The following is a 13,880-nucleotide window of genomic DNA, read 5'->3' on the forward strand; positions in this document are numbered from 1 at the left end:
TTCCCGAACTGCAATGCCAGCAGTCCCAGGTCGTCTATGCAGGGTCCTTTCCAAACCCAAATCTGATGACGTAGGAAGATCTTCCATGTCAACAGAAGAGGAAGCCTCGTGAATCCTGGTGAAGTTGTGGAGAACAATACAAGCTTGAATCACCAGGGTAACATTCTCCGGATCCATCTGTATGGATGACAAAAACACCCTCCACTTGCTAGAGAGAATTCCAAAAGCGCACTCCACATACCGACGGGCACGAGTCAACCGGTAGTTGAATATACGCCTCCTGACATCCAAACCACGCTTTGGAAAGGGCCGCATAACATGGGGAGTCAATGCAAACCCTTCATCCGCCACGATGACAAATGGAGCCGGCGGACCTGCATATCCGGGCAGTCTTCTGGACTCGGGCAGGGCAAGCTGGTTGTCACGAAGCCGCTCACCCATTCTAGAAGCACTAAAGATGCGAGCATCCGCAGTGCTTCCATAGGCCCCGATATCAACCATTATAAACCGGTAATGACTGTCAGCAACAGCCATCAGCACTACCGAAAAATATTGCTTATAATTGAAGTAACGGCTCCCTGAGTGAGGCGGCTTCTTCACACAGATGTGCTTGCCATCCATTGCCCCGATGCAGTTTGGAAACTGCGCTGAAATTTGGAAGCCCTCAGCGATCCGAACCCAATCGTCCGCCTTGGGCTGCGGCATCACCCTCTCTCGGAGTTGCTGCCAGATGACATGGCAAGTGTGACGTACAATCCGCGAGATCGTCGAGGTTCCTAACAGAAACTCAAAATGCAGTGATGCAAAAGAGTTTCCAGAGGCAAGGAATCTGTGGACAAAGGAAAAAGGCATTAGTAAATGCAAGGAAACCACAGATTCATGATTGTAGTCGAATGTTGTATACACTACATGATTGTAAACACCCTATGTGTAGAGAAGCGGAAACCTATGGGACAGGTTCCAGAGGCCCTCTGTGTGGGCACCCACAACCATTGGAAAGTCTAGGGTTTTCCCAAAAACTCCATAGACTTTCCAAAGCATTCATCAGCACAGGGCACACTATGAAAACGACAGGCAGCCTGGAATTTCACTAGGCATGTAGGGCACAATGCGAAAAGGCTTAATCGCTAAACTATATTGGACTACAGTATTCATGCAAATTGGCCGTGTGTACATTTTGCATTAAACTGGAAGGATCGGGATTGATATTTCGCATCCCGGTCTCAAAACGGCTCGCCATCACTGCCCCTTGACCATGGTTGCTTAAACTCCCGTTACGGTTTAAAATGCAAAGTGCAAACCCAAATCAGCAAATGGGGTGTGGCCAGGACTACCACAAGTAAGTTCCAACAACTGTGTTTAGCCCCTTTGAAATGCAGATAGTCATGCGCAAGTCCAAAAAGATGAAAACATTAGGCATAAAGAGTACAATAGCAGACTATCGCAGGTGTTGACAGCAGCACAATCCTCCAAAATATGGAACAGACTGGTATCTAGACTTCAAATAGGGTGGTGCACGCAGTTACAGATCCTGACCGAGGAACCCAATTCTTATAGACATTACAAAAATCCAAGGCACCCAACAGCATTTGCAAAAAAAAAAAAAGCCAGGTTACAGCCTGCTGGAACATGGCTGACTGACTGACTAAAGCAACCTTTTACAAAATCTACTGGCGAGTGCAGAGGATTCATGGAGTGTCTGGAGGCCGTTAGCTGAACACACGTTTTAAACTTGCACAAAATAAAATAAAAACTTCAATAATGGATTCTTATGTGGCAGGGAATAAAGGGGTAAAGCAAAAAACTGCTCGAAAAAGTTTGAAACAACAATTAGAAACGTTAAAAAAGCAAACAGTAGCACATGTTTCACAGCAGCCATTTTCAAGCACATGTTACTCCTGACCCAAGCACTGCACATTACTGGGTAAAGTTAAAATGTTCAATATTGCTTACCTCAACGTGACAATGAGCCTTTCAGTAGGAGAAATGCTGCGCCTCATATTGGTGTCCATAAAGGTAAGGACAGTACGTAGAGACGACAGCAAGCGATCAAATGTACCCACTGACATCCGACAGAAGGATTAGAACTTCTCAGGATGCTGCCGCAGATCATTGTAGAGGGTATGGAAGTGTCCTTTCCGGTAGCGTTGGGAAACAATCGGATGGACCCAAAATCGTCGCCGTCTAACAGGTTGCTCATTCAACAAAGGAGTGCGCGGTCCCCATTGCCGACAAACAACCCAATGCAGTAAGAACTCTTCCTCTGAATCCGACATGGTGATACAGCAAAGAGAAGCAGCCAAAATAACCTCTGTACTCTGGAAAGACTACTGAAAATGGCCACAAAACCAAACTCAGGTGACCTTCATTTATACCAGTATCCAGGGTGGAGCTATTAAAATCACATTCTTTAAACCATCCCATGTTTTATGACGGGCCGCAAAAAAAACGGGAACACGGACACACGGAAGCACAACGGTTGCAAAAACGGTCACGGATCACGGACCAACGGAACCCCGTTTTGCGGCCCGCAAAAAAATACTGTCGTGTGCATGAGGCCTAACAAGTATAAATGGCTAAAATTATACCCCCCATAGCTTACAGCTACTGTAAAAAGGACAATAAAAGACAAAAAAAAGGCATTTAAAAAATCTAATCTGAGGGGTCAGCTGGAGCGGTCCACTAAATAATGGTAAAGGGGGGGATAGTCACTGAAGATAAGCAAAAGGCAGAGTTACTAAATGTTTTTTTTTTGATTCTGTATATACAAAAGAAGAGAAAGGATCTGATGTCTGTGGTGCTGGGGCTGTTAGTACTTCCAGTAATATACTTAATTGGCTAACTTTAGATATCGTCCAAGACAAGTTAAATAGGGTAAATGTGAACAAGGCTCCGGGTCCAGATAGATTACACCCAAGAGTTCTTAAAGAGCTCAGTTCAGTCATTGCTATGCCCCTGTTTATAATTTTTAAAGATTCTCTAGGTACAGACACAGTGCCAAGTGATTGGCACAAGGCAAAAGTGGTGCCCATACTCAAAAAAGGATCAAGGTCCTTCACATGTAATAATAGACCTATAGTCTTGGAAAGTATAGTTTGTAATTGGATTGAAAACTGACTAAAGGACCGTGTCCAGAGAGTTGTGGTCAATGATTCCTATTCAGAATGGTCCTGGGTTTTAAGTGGTGTACCCCAAGGTTTATTGCTGGGCCCTTTATTATTTAATTTATTTATTAATGATATTGAGGACGAGATTAATAGCACCATTTCTATTTTTGCAGATGATACTAAGCTATGTAGAACTGTACAGTCTATGGAAGATGTCTATATACTATAAGCTGACTTGAACACTCTGAGTGATTGGGCATCAACTTGGCAAATGAAGTTCAATGTGGACAAATGTAAAGTTATGCATCTTGGTAGTAATAATCTCTGTGCTTCATATGTCCTAGGTGATGTAACACTGGGAGAGTCACTTATAGAGAAAGATGTGGGTGTCCTTGTGGATGGTAGATTAAATTACAGCATACAATGTCAATCAGCTGCTTTTAAAGCCACCAGGATATTGTCATGCTTTAAAGAGGCATGGACTCGAGGGGGAGGGATGTAATACTACCATTTTACAAAGCGTTGGTGCGGCCTCATCTGGAATATGGTACAGAGGAGAGCGACTAAAATGATAAGGGGCATGGAGGGTCTTAGTTATGAAGAAAGATTAAAAGAATTTAATTTATTTAGTCTTGAGAAGAGACGTCTAAGGGGGGACATGATAAACCTATACAAATATATAAATGGGCCATACAAAAAATACGGTGAAAAATTGTTCCATGTAAAATGCACTCAAAAGACAAGGGGGCACTGCCTTCAATTAGAGAGTAAAAAGTTCAGTCAAACCTTCTTTACTGTAAGAACAGTGAAGCTGTGAAATAGACTTCCTCAAGACGTGGTCACAGCAGGAACAGTGGACAGTTTTTAAAAGGGTTTAGATGAACAACATTAATGCTTATGAAAACGTGTAGAAATCTGAGTCTCAATTCCTTCTGGGATTCGCATCCCCACCTATCCCTTGGTTGAACTTGATGACTTATGTCTTTTTTCAACTGTATTAACTATGTAACTATGTAACTATATGGTGGTCCTGGGTGATTATGAGTGTGTAACAGAGAGTTCAGTATCTACTATCTCCTTGTGTAGTGTATTGGCAGACATAGGAACTACAGTAGTCTCCGCCGAGCAGCTGGGAATTAGAAATTCGGCATGCATACACAAAATTGGATATTTTTAAAAGCATCCTAAAATCTAATTGGGAATAAAAGGTTAATGAACAAGATAAAACCAATGTGGATAAATAGAAATAAATAACAATAAATGACAAAAAGAAAGCATTTAAATCACTAAAACAGGAGGGTATCAAGAAAGCATTAAAAGCCATAAGGAAAAAAATAGAATATGTAAAAGACAAAAGCAGCCAAACTAGAGAACGAGAGATTAATTGCCAAAGAGAGTAAAACTAACTCTAAAATGTTCTTGAATTATATAAATGCTAAAAAGTATAAATCTGAAGGTGTCGGCCCTTTACAGAGTAATGAGGGGGGAGTTGCAGAGAGCAATGAGCAGAAAGCAAAGCTATTAAATATTTTTTTCTCCACTGTATTCACTGAAGAAAATAAACTGTCAGATGAAATGCAGAATGTAAAAGTAAATTCTCCATTAAAAGTGCCCTGTCTGACCCAGGAAGAAGTACAGCGGTGTCTTAAAAAGATTAAAATAGACAAATCGCCGGTACCAGATGGCATACACCCCTGTATCCTTAGGCTTCGTTCACATCATCATTCAGCCTTTCTGTTTTCCTGCTCTGTTTAGGAGCAGGAGAATGGAAAAGATGGAGAAGGCACATAACTGAGCCAAACTCAGCCCTTAGGACCCCATAGTCTATAATGGGGTCCGTTATGTTTCCGCTCAGAAGATGATTTTGAAGCGGAGACAAAAGTCCTGCATGCACAACTTTTGTCTCCGCTCCAAAATCATCTTCTGAGCAGAAACATAACGGACCCCATTATAGACTATGGGGTCCTTAGGCTCTGTTTGGTTCAGTTATGTGCCTTCTCCATCCTTTCCATTCTCCTGCTCCTAAACGGAGTAGGAGAACGGAAAGGCTGCACGGTGATATGAACAATGCCTAAGAGAATTAAGTAATGTCATAGCCAGACCCTTATTTCTGATATTTAAGGACTCTATACTGACAGGAAGTGTTTCACAGGATTGGCGCATAGCACATTATTCAAAAAGGGTCCAAAAACAGAGCCCGGAAACTATAGGCTGGTAAGTTTAACATCTGCTGTGGGTAAACTGTTTAAAGATTTTCTAAGAGATGCTATCTTGAAGTAGCTCAATGAAAATAAGCAAATAACGCCATATCAGTATGGCTTCATGGGAGATCGGTAATGTCAAACTAATTTAATCACTTTCTTTGAGGAGGTAAGTTGTAGACTTGACCGCGGCGAATCAATGGATGTCGTATATATGAACTTCTCCAAAGCATTTGACACTGTACCACATAAAAGGTTAGTATATAAAATGAGAATGTTTCTACTGGGGGAAAATGTCTGTATGTGTGTAAGTAACTGGCTCAGTGATAGAAAAGAGAGGGTGGTTATTAACGATACACAGTCAGATTGGGTCACTGTCACTAGTGGGGTACCGCAGGGGTCAGTATTGGGCACTATTCTCTTCAATATATTTATTAATGATCTTGTAGAAGGCTTGCACAGTAAGATATCAATTTTTGCAGATGACACTAAACTGTGTAAAGTAATTAACACACAAAAAAAGACAGTATACTGCTACAGATGGATCTGGATAGATTGGAGGCTTGGGCATAGAAGTGGCAGATGAGATTTAATACTGACAAATGTAAGGTTATGCACATGGGAAGGAATAATGCAAGTCACAAGTACATACTGTAGGGATTTGCTCTGGTAGGCAGGGTAAGCGGACGCAATATAGAGGCAAAACCACGGTTGATAAACAAAAGTCAGTGTTTATTCACAAAAAAGGCAGGAAAAAAACACAATAGTAGGCAGGGCCCTGGTGTTAATGCACAATGCAAGAATCCTCATGTTAATTCACACAGCAAAAGTCCACAGAAGTCAAAGAAACATGTCACCTGGCAGTCCACGGCAGGCTTTAGGGCACCTGGCTTCCAGCTGGCAGCTCTCAGCCTTTTAGTATGGTAGAACTCCACAGCTCCCAAAACACAGAGCTCCACTTTCACCTGGAGGTTCATTCCACACCCAGCTGAGCTGCTGGCTGGATTTTTAAACCCCAGCCCAAAACCTGGCCTGGACGTGGGGAACAGCCACCCACCCTGCTCTTTGGCTACTCCCAATAAGAACCGGCCCGGTTTGGCTTTATAGCCACACTAAGTAAAACAGTGTCAGCGAGCACTAGCTGCCACTGACACACAAAATTACTGGTTCTTATCTCACCGAGGCCAGGAACCTCGGTGACACGTACCTTCCGTCAATGACGGACCCTTGCGCCTTCCTACATACCTCCCCCCTTTGTTCAACCCTGAGGGGGTTAACACACGCCAGACAGTGTACTCGGGACAGGGCATCCGTGTTTCCCTGTAACCGGCCCTGTGTTCTACTGTGAACTTGAAGTTTTGCAGCGATAAGAACCACCTGGTGACCCGAGCATTCCTCTCTTTGGCTTGGCTCATCCACTTGAGAGGGGAGTGATCGGTCAACAGATGGAACTTCCTCCCCAACAGATAATAGCGGAGAGACTCGAGTGCCCACTTGATGGCCAGGCACTCTCTCTCCACTATACTGTACCGGGTCTCCGCTGGAGTGAGCTTACGGCTGAGGAAGACAACGGGATGCTCCTCCCCATTGACTTCCTGAGACAGCACCGCACCGAGGCCCACTTCGGAGGCATCAGTCTGTACCACAAATTCCCTCTTGAAGTCGGGCGTCACCAAAACCGGGGACCCACACAGGGCCGACTTCAAAGCGGAGAAAGCCTCTTCCGCCTGGTCATTCCAGCGGACTATCACGGACTTCCGTCCCTTTAAAAGCCCTGTCAACGGAACCGCTAACGTGGCAAAATAGGGAACAAACCTCATGTAATAGCCCACCATTCCCAGGAACGACTTTACTTGTCTAGAGGTGGCATGTCGGGGCCAATTCCGTATCGCCTCTATTTTGCTCACTTGGTGTACTGTGAATGATAATATCGTCCAGGTAAGACGAGGCGTACCACAGATGTGCACTGAGTACAATGTCCATTAGACGTTGGAAAGTGGAGGGGGCGCCATGCAGGCCAAAGGGTAACACCTTATACTGGTACAGCCCCTATGGTGTAATGAAGGCAGTTTTCTCTTTGGCAGCCTCCGTCAAGGGTACCTATCAGTACCCTTTGGTGAGGTCCAGAACAGAAAAATACCTGGCTTGACCTAATTTCTCAATTAGTTCATCCACCCGAGGCATTGGATATGCATCGAACTTTGATATTTCGTTTAATTTCTGAAAATCTTTACAAAATCGTAACATCCTGTCTGGCTTGGGAATTAAGACTATAGGACTGGCCCACTCACTTTTAGACTCCTCAATGACATCCAGTTGCACTTCCTCCGAGATGGCTTTTCGCCGAGCCTCGGGTACTCGGTATGGCTTTAACCGGATTTTTGCCTGAGGCTCAGTGACAATGTCATGTTGGATTACGGAACTGCGTCCAGGGAGGCCTGCGAATACATCCGCGTTCCGACTAACAAACTCCCTGGTTTCCTGAGCCTGTTTAGAGGAGAGGCTGTCAGCAATTTTTATTGTGGCAACCGCTTCCCTTGCATCAGACAGAGGAGCCGGAACCTCTTCCCCTAGAAAACCCGGTCACGGGCTGTCTTCAGGTTTCCCTATCCTTCCAAGGTTTTAGCAAATTAACATGGTAAACTGCTCCGGCTTTCGCCTCCCCGGCTGGTGTACCTTGTAATTTACCTTTCCAATTTTTCACGTACCTCATAGGGCCCCTGCCACCTTGCTAGGAACTTAATGTCCACTGTCGGCACCAGAACCAAAACCAGATCACCCGGGTTAAAGTTCCGGACCCGGGCCTGCCGATTATAGATCCGATTCTGGGCTTGCTGAGCGGCCTCCATATGTTCCCTGACAAGAGGCAAAACGGTCTCTATCCGGTGTTGCATCTTGGTAACATATTCCAGGACGCTTTTATGCGGAGTGGGTTGTTCCCACGCCTCTTTGGCTACGTTCAACAAGCCACGAGGATGTCTGCCATATAGCAATTCGAAGGGCGAAACCCAGTAGAGGCCTGGGGCACCTCTCGCACTGCGAACATGAGATAGGGCAGAAGAAGGTCCCAATGCTTTCCATCTTTGGTCACCACCCCTTTTAACATAGTTTTTAGAGTTTTGTTAAACCTTTCAATCAGTCCATCCGTTTGTGGATGGTACACGGAAGTCAGTAACTGTTTAATACGCAGCAACTTGCAGAGTTCCCTCATGACCTTGGACATAAAAGGGGTCCCCTGGTCAGTCAGAACCTCTTTAGGTAGCCCCACTCGGGAGAACATCTCCATTAGCTCTTTAGCTACAAGTTTTGCCAATGTATGTCGCAGTGGCACTGCCTCCAGGTACCGAGTAGCGTAATCAAGGACAACCAAAATGTGTTGGTGTCCCCTAGCGGACTTCGGTACAAAACCTACCAGGTCCATAGTGATTCGCTCAAACGGTACCTCGATGATCGGGAGGGGTACCAAGAGACTGCGAAAAAGGTGCTGGGGGCTAGTTGCCTGGCAGGTCGGGCAAGACTTACAGAACTCGTCCACCTCTTTAAACACACTGGGCCAGTAAAACCGTTGTAGTATCCGGTCCTGTGTTTTCTGCATTCCCAGATGACCCCCGAGAACATGCTGGTGGGCTAACTCTAACACAAGTTTGCGATAAGCTTGGGGCACCACCAACTGTTCAACGGATTCACCTCGCAGCTGATTTACCCGATACAACATATCCTGATGGACCACAAAACGGGGGAACACCGACTCTGCCCCTGGTTGTTGTGGTTCACCATCTATTATTAGTACATTTTCCCAGGCTCAGGACAAGGTTGGATCCCGGTGTTGCTCGGTACCAAAATTATCCCCGGAGACATTGAGGTCTGCCAGCTCAGGCCCCGGCGGCAAGTCCTCCTTGTCTCCCACTATTACACTCAGAGGGGTTATTTCCTCCTCTTCCACCGAAGTGGTAGTCACCCCTACCGCTGGACCTTCGGACTCAGGTTCCCAGGGTTCTGGTCTCCCCCCTGAGCCGGGCCACTCTGCTAGGGTTACATCTGTCTCATGCGTATCAGTCACTCTCGGAACAGGCCACAGTCAGAGGCGTAACTAGAAGTGACTGGGCCCCACAGCAAATATTTGTAAGGGCCCCCCCAGCGCACTTCGCACCTCCCTCCTCCTGTGTAAACCCCACTCCTTTGGCACAGTGTAGCGGTATACTGTATATTGTCGTGCACAGTGTAGCGGTATACTGTATATTGTCGGGCACAGTGTAGCGGTATACTGTATATTGTGTGGCACAGTGTATGCTGTATGTGTATAACATAAACATATTTCACATGAAAACTTACAGTTACTTGACTTGGCCCTTGGGGGTCTCGGACGCCACTTCCACACTTTGGCCGGGGGCTCGGCGGAGCTGATGTTGTGCTTTATCCTAATGAGAAAGATTTCATAATAAGGTTTTGGAGAAGGGGCAGAGGAATAGCAGAGCAGGGAGAGGCTGGTGCTGCTACTAGGGGGTCATACCATGGGGGACTAATAAAGCCCACCATAATGCCCACCCCCCAGTAGTAATAATTCTCCTTATAATGTGACAAAATACCCCCTTTTATTGCCCCCAGTTGAGCTAATGTCCCCATAGTGCCCCCATAATGTACCAGTATAAAATACCCCTATATAGTGCCCCCAGTAACTTCCCCCATAGTGCGCCTCTCCCCCCTTCCTGCTAGTGCCCCCCATAATGTACCAGTATAAAATGCCTCATATATAGTGCCCCAGTAGATGCCCCTCAGTGTCCGGCCTCTGATAGGCTGCTGGCCTAGTGTCCCCCATAATGCCCCCCAATAATGTGCCAGTAAGTGTCCCCATAGATGCCCCCCCATCATGTGCCAGTATCAAGTGCCTCTCTCCTCCCCCCCCCCCCCACATGTCCCAGTATCATAGTGCCATCTTCCCCCCGCCACAAAAAAAATTGCCAGTATCAAGTGCCTCTCTCCCTCCCCCCATGTGCCAGTATCAGGTGCCAACCCCCCCCCCTCCCTCCCCATGTGCCAGTATCAGGTGCCAACCCCTCCCCCCCCCATGTGCCAGTATCAGGTGCCTCTCCCCCCCCCCCATGTGCCAGTATCAGGTGCCAACCCCCCCTCCCCCCCAGGTGCCAGTATCAGGTGCCTCCCCCCATGTGCCAGTATCAGGTGCCTCTCCCCCCCCCCCATGTGCCAGTATCAGGTGCCAACCCCCCCTCCCCCCCAGGTGCCAGTATCAGGTGCCTCCCCCCCATGTGCCAGTATCAGGTGCCTCCCCCCCCCCCCCCATGTGCCAGTATCAGGTGCCAACCCCCCCTCCCCCATCAGGTGCCAGTATCAGGTGCCTCCCCCCATGTGCCAGTATCAGGTGCCTCTCCCCCCCCCCCCCATGTGCCAGTATCAGATGCCAACCCCCCCCCCCCTCCCTCCCCCCCAGGTGCCAGTATCAGGTGCCAACCCCTCCCCCCCCAGGTGCCAGTATCAGGTGCCAACCCCTCTCCCTCCCCATGTGCCAGTATCAGATGCCTCTCTCCACCCCCCCATGTGCCAGTATCAGGTGCTCCCCTGCCCCCCCCCCATGGCAGTAACAGTCGGGTATTAAAAAATAATAATAAACACCTCTACTTACCTCCATGTCAGCGATGCGATGCAGCCTCTTCCTGTGTCCCGCCCTGTATGTCCATATATGGAGTCAGTGCTTGTATTTCAGAAAAGGTTTCCTGCTGGGATTCGAACCCACGACCTTCTGTATCAGAGGCAACGCATCTAACCACAAGACCACAAGAGATGCCTTGCTGCTGATTGAAAAAATGAGACTTCTACTGTTATAGCTGACATCTATACACATGACAGGTGCTCATATATAGAGATATAGCAGAGCTGAGTGTGCTGGGACAGCTGTCATATAGAGATATAGCAGTACTGGGTGTGTTGGGGCAGCTGTCATGTGTATAGATGTAGCAGAGCTGGGTTTGCTGGGGCAGCTGTCATATATAGAGATATAGTAGAGCTGAGTGTGCTGGTGCAGCTGTCATGTGTATTAGATGTAGCAGTGCTGGGTGTGTTTGGGCAGCTGTCATGTGTATACATGTAGCAGAGCTGGGTTTGCTGGGACAGCTCTCATATATAGAGATATAGTAGAGCTGAGTGTGCTGGTGCAGCTGTCATGTGTATTAGATGTAGCAGTGCTGGGTGTGTTTGGGCAGCTGTCATGTGTATACATGTAGCAGAGCTGGGTTTGCTGGGACAGCTGTCATATAGAGATATAGCAGTGCTGGGTGTGTTTGGGCAGCTGTCATGTGTATAGATGTAGCAGAGCTGGGTTTGCTGGGGCAGCTGTCATATATAGAGATATAGTAGAGCTGAGTGTGCTGGTGCAGCTGTCATGTGTATTAGATGTAGCAGTGCTGGGTGTGTTTGGGCAGCTGTCATGTGTATAGATGTAGCAGAGCTGGGTTTGCTGAAGCAGCTGTCATATATAGAGATATAGTAGAGCTGAGTGTGCTGGTGCAGCTGTCATGTGTATTAGATGTAGCAGTGCTGGGTGTGTTTGGGCAGCTGTCATGTGTATACATGTAGCAGAGCTGGGTTTTCTGGGACAGCTGTCATATAGAGATATAGCAGTGCTGGGTGTGTTTGGGCAGCTGTCATGTGTATAGATGTAGCAGAGCTGGGTTTGCTGGGGCAGCTGTCATATATAGAGATATTGTAGAGCTGAGTGTGCTGGTGCAGCTGTCATGTGTATTAGATGTAGCAGTGCTGGGTGTGTTTGGGCAGCTCTCATGTGTATAGATGTAGCAGAGCTGGGTTTGCTGAAGCAGCTGTCATATATAGAGATATAGTAGAGCTGAGTGTGCTGGTGCAGCTGTCATGTGTATTAGATGTAGCAGTGCTGGGTGTGTTGGGGCAGCTGTCATGTGTATAGATGTACACTTAGCCAGCTATAACAGTAGTCTCATATTTTTTCAATCAGTTGTATCGCAGCCTTTATGGTTGTGAGGGTAAATGCTTTGCCTCTGATACATTCAGACATTGGAGGTTGTGGGTTCGAATCCCAGACACATCAGAAGACTTTACTGTCTGTAAGATTAGATCACATTAGCAAGGGGGCCTGGTCAGCTGCTGTGAAGGGGCCCTGAACAGTAAGACATCGATATTTAACGAACTTGAAAATAAACTGTCACACACCTGCCGGGACGCTGAGCCCCCTTGGCAGCCGGGCCCCGAAGCAGCTGCTTCCCCTGCTTCCCCGGTAGTTACGCCACTGGCCACAGTGCCGTGAAACCTGGGAAGTCTCTCCCTACTATAAGTTCATGGTGGAGGTGGGTTTCAACAGCAACCTCGTGGATCCACCTGTCGGAAACCGTAGACAGAGACACCATAGCAGTAGGGTAGTCTTTTAAGTCCCCATGGATACACATGACTCCGACCTTACGGCCGGTGTACTCAGTGGAGCGTACCAGGGAAGCCCTTACCAGGGTTCCCAGACTTCCTGAGTCCAACAGAGCCTCCACTGGAGTGTCTTCCACCTCAACCTGACATAGGTTGGTCAGAGACTCCGAAGCACCCACTGCACACAGTTTCCTGGCATATAATGATTGACGGAAGCCATAGTTCATGTCCATGGGTTCCCCCTGACGTGGACAGTCTGCTCGAACATGGCCTGGCTCCCGACACCGCCAGCAGATTATTGGAGCGGGGTTATATCCCGGGTTTGGTGCGCACCAGTTGCTGGGTCCGGGGTGGAGAGTTACGGGATCTGACTGCCCCCCTCCCAACAGAACCCCCCTGTAAGTTCCGGGTAGCCTCATAGCGCTCCACCAGGTCGACCATCTCCAGTGCATTACCTGGGAGACCTGGCCAATCTATTGCTGGAGAGGGGGTTGCAGAGCCCTCCAGAACCTGTCTGCTAACAACCGGTCCAACATAGCAGTGGGGATCACCACGTCAGGCTGCAGCCACTTTTGCAAAAGGTTGAGCAGGTCATAATACTGGGGTCTCACTGGCTCCGCCGGGTTGAACCCCCACTGGACCAGCACATTCACCCCCAGTCTAGCCAAAATCTCCCCCTTTACCTTTGGGTAGTCGGCCGCTTGATCGTCCGGCAAGTCGAAAAACACCCGCTGGGACTCTGACGTCAGAAACAGAGCAACGACCTCAGCCCACTGGTCTTGGGGCAGCTTTTCCCTGGTGGCCACTTTTTCATACATCGCCAGGTAGGTCTCAACGTAGTAGGCGGGGGTCATTTTAGGGATTGATGCACGTACTGCTTTCCGGGCATCATGTACGCTTGGGGTTGCTCCTGCTGTCTGCAAAGCCATTACATGTTGTAGCAGCAACTGGTTGGTCTCCTGCTGCTGCTTATTAGCCTTGCGTTGCTGCAGGTTAGCCTCCACGAGGGCCTTCATAACAGCCTCCATTTCGTCACGTGACACCGGTTTGGCAAAAGTCCACAGAAGTCAAACACGTCACCTGGCAGTCCACAGCAGGCTTTAGGGCACCTGGCTTCCAGCTGGCAGCTCTCATGCAGCTCTCAGCCTTGCAGTATGGCTGGGATTTTAAA

This window comes from Bufo bufo, chromosome 1, assembly GCF_905171765.1.
Source record: "Bufo bufo chromosome 1, aBufBuf1.1, whole genome shotgun sequence".
Lineage (NCBI taxonomy): Eukaryota > Metazoa > Chordata > Amphibia > Anura > Bufonidae > Bufo > Bufo bufo.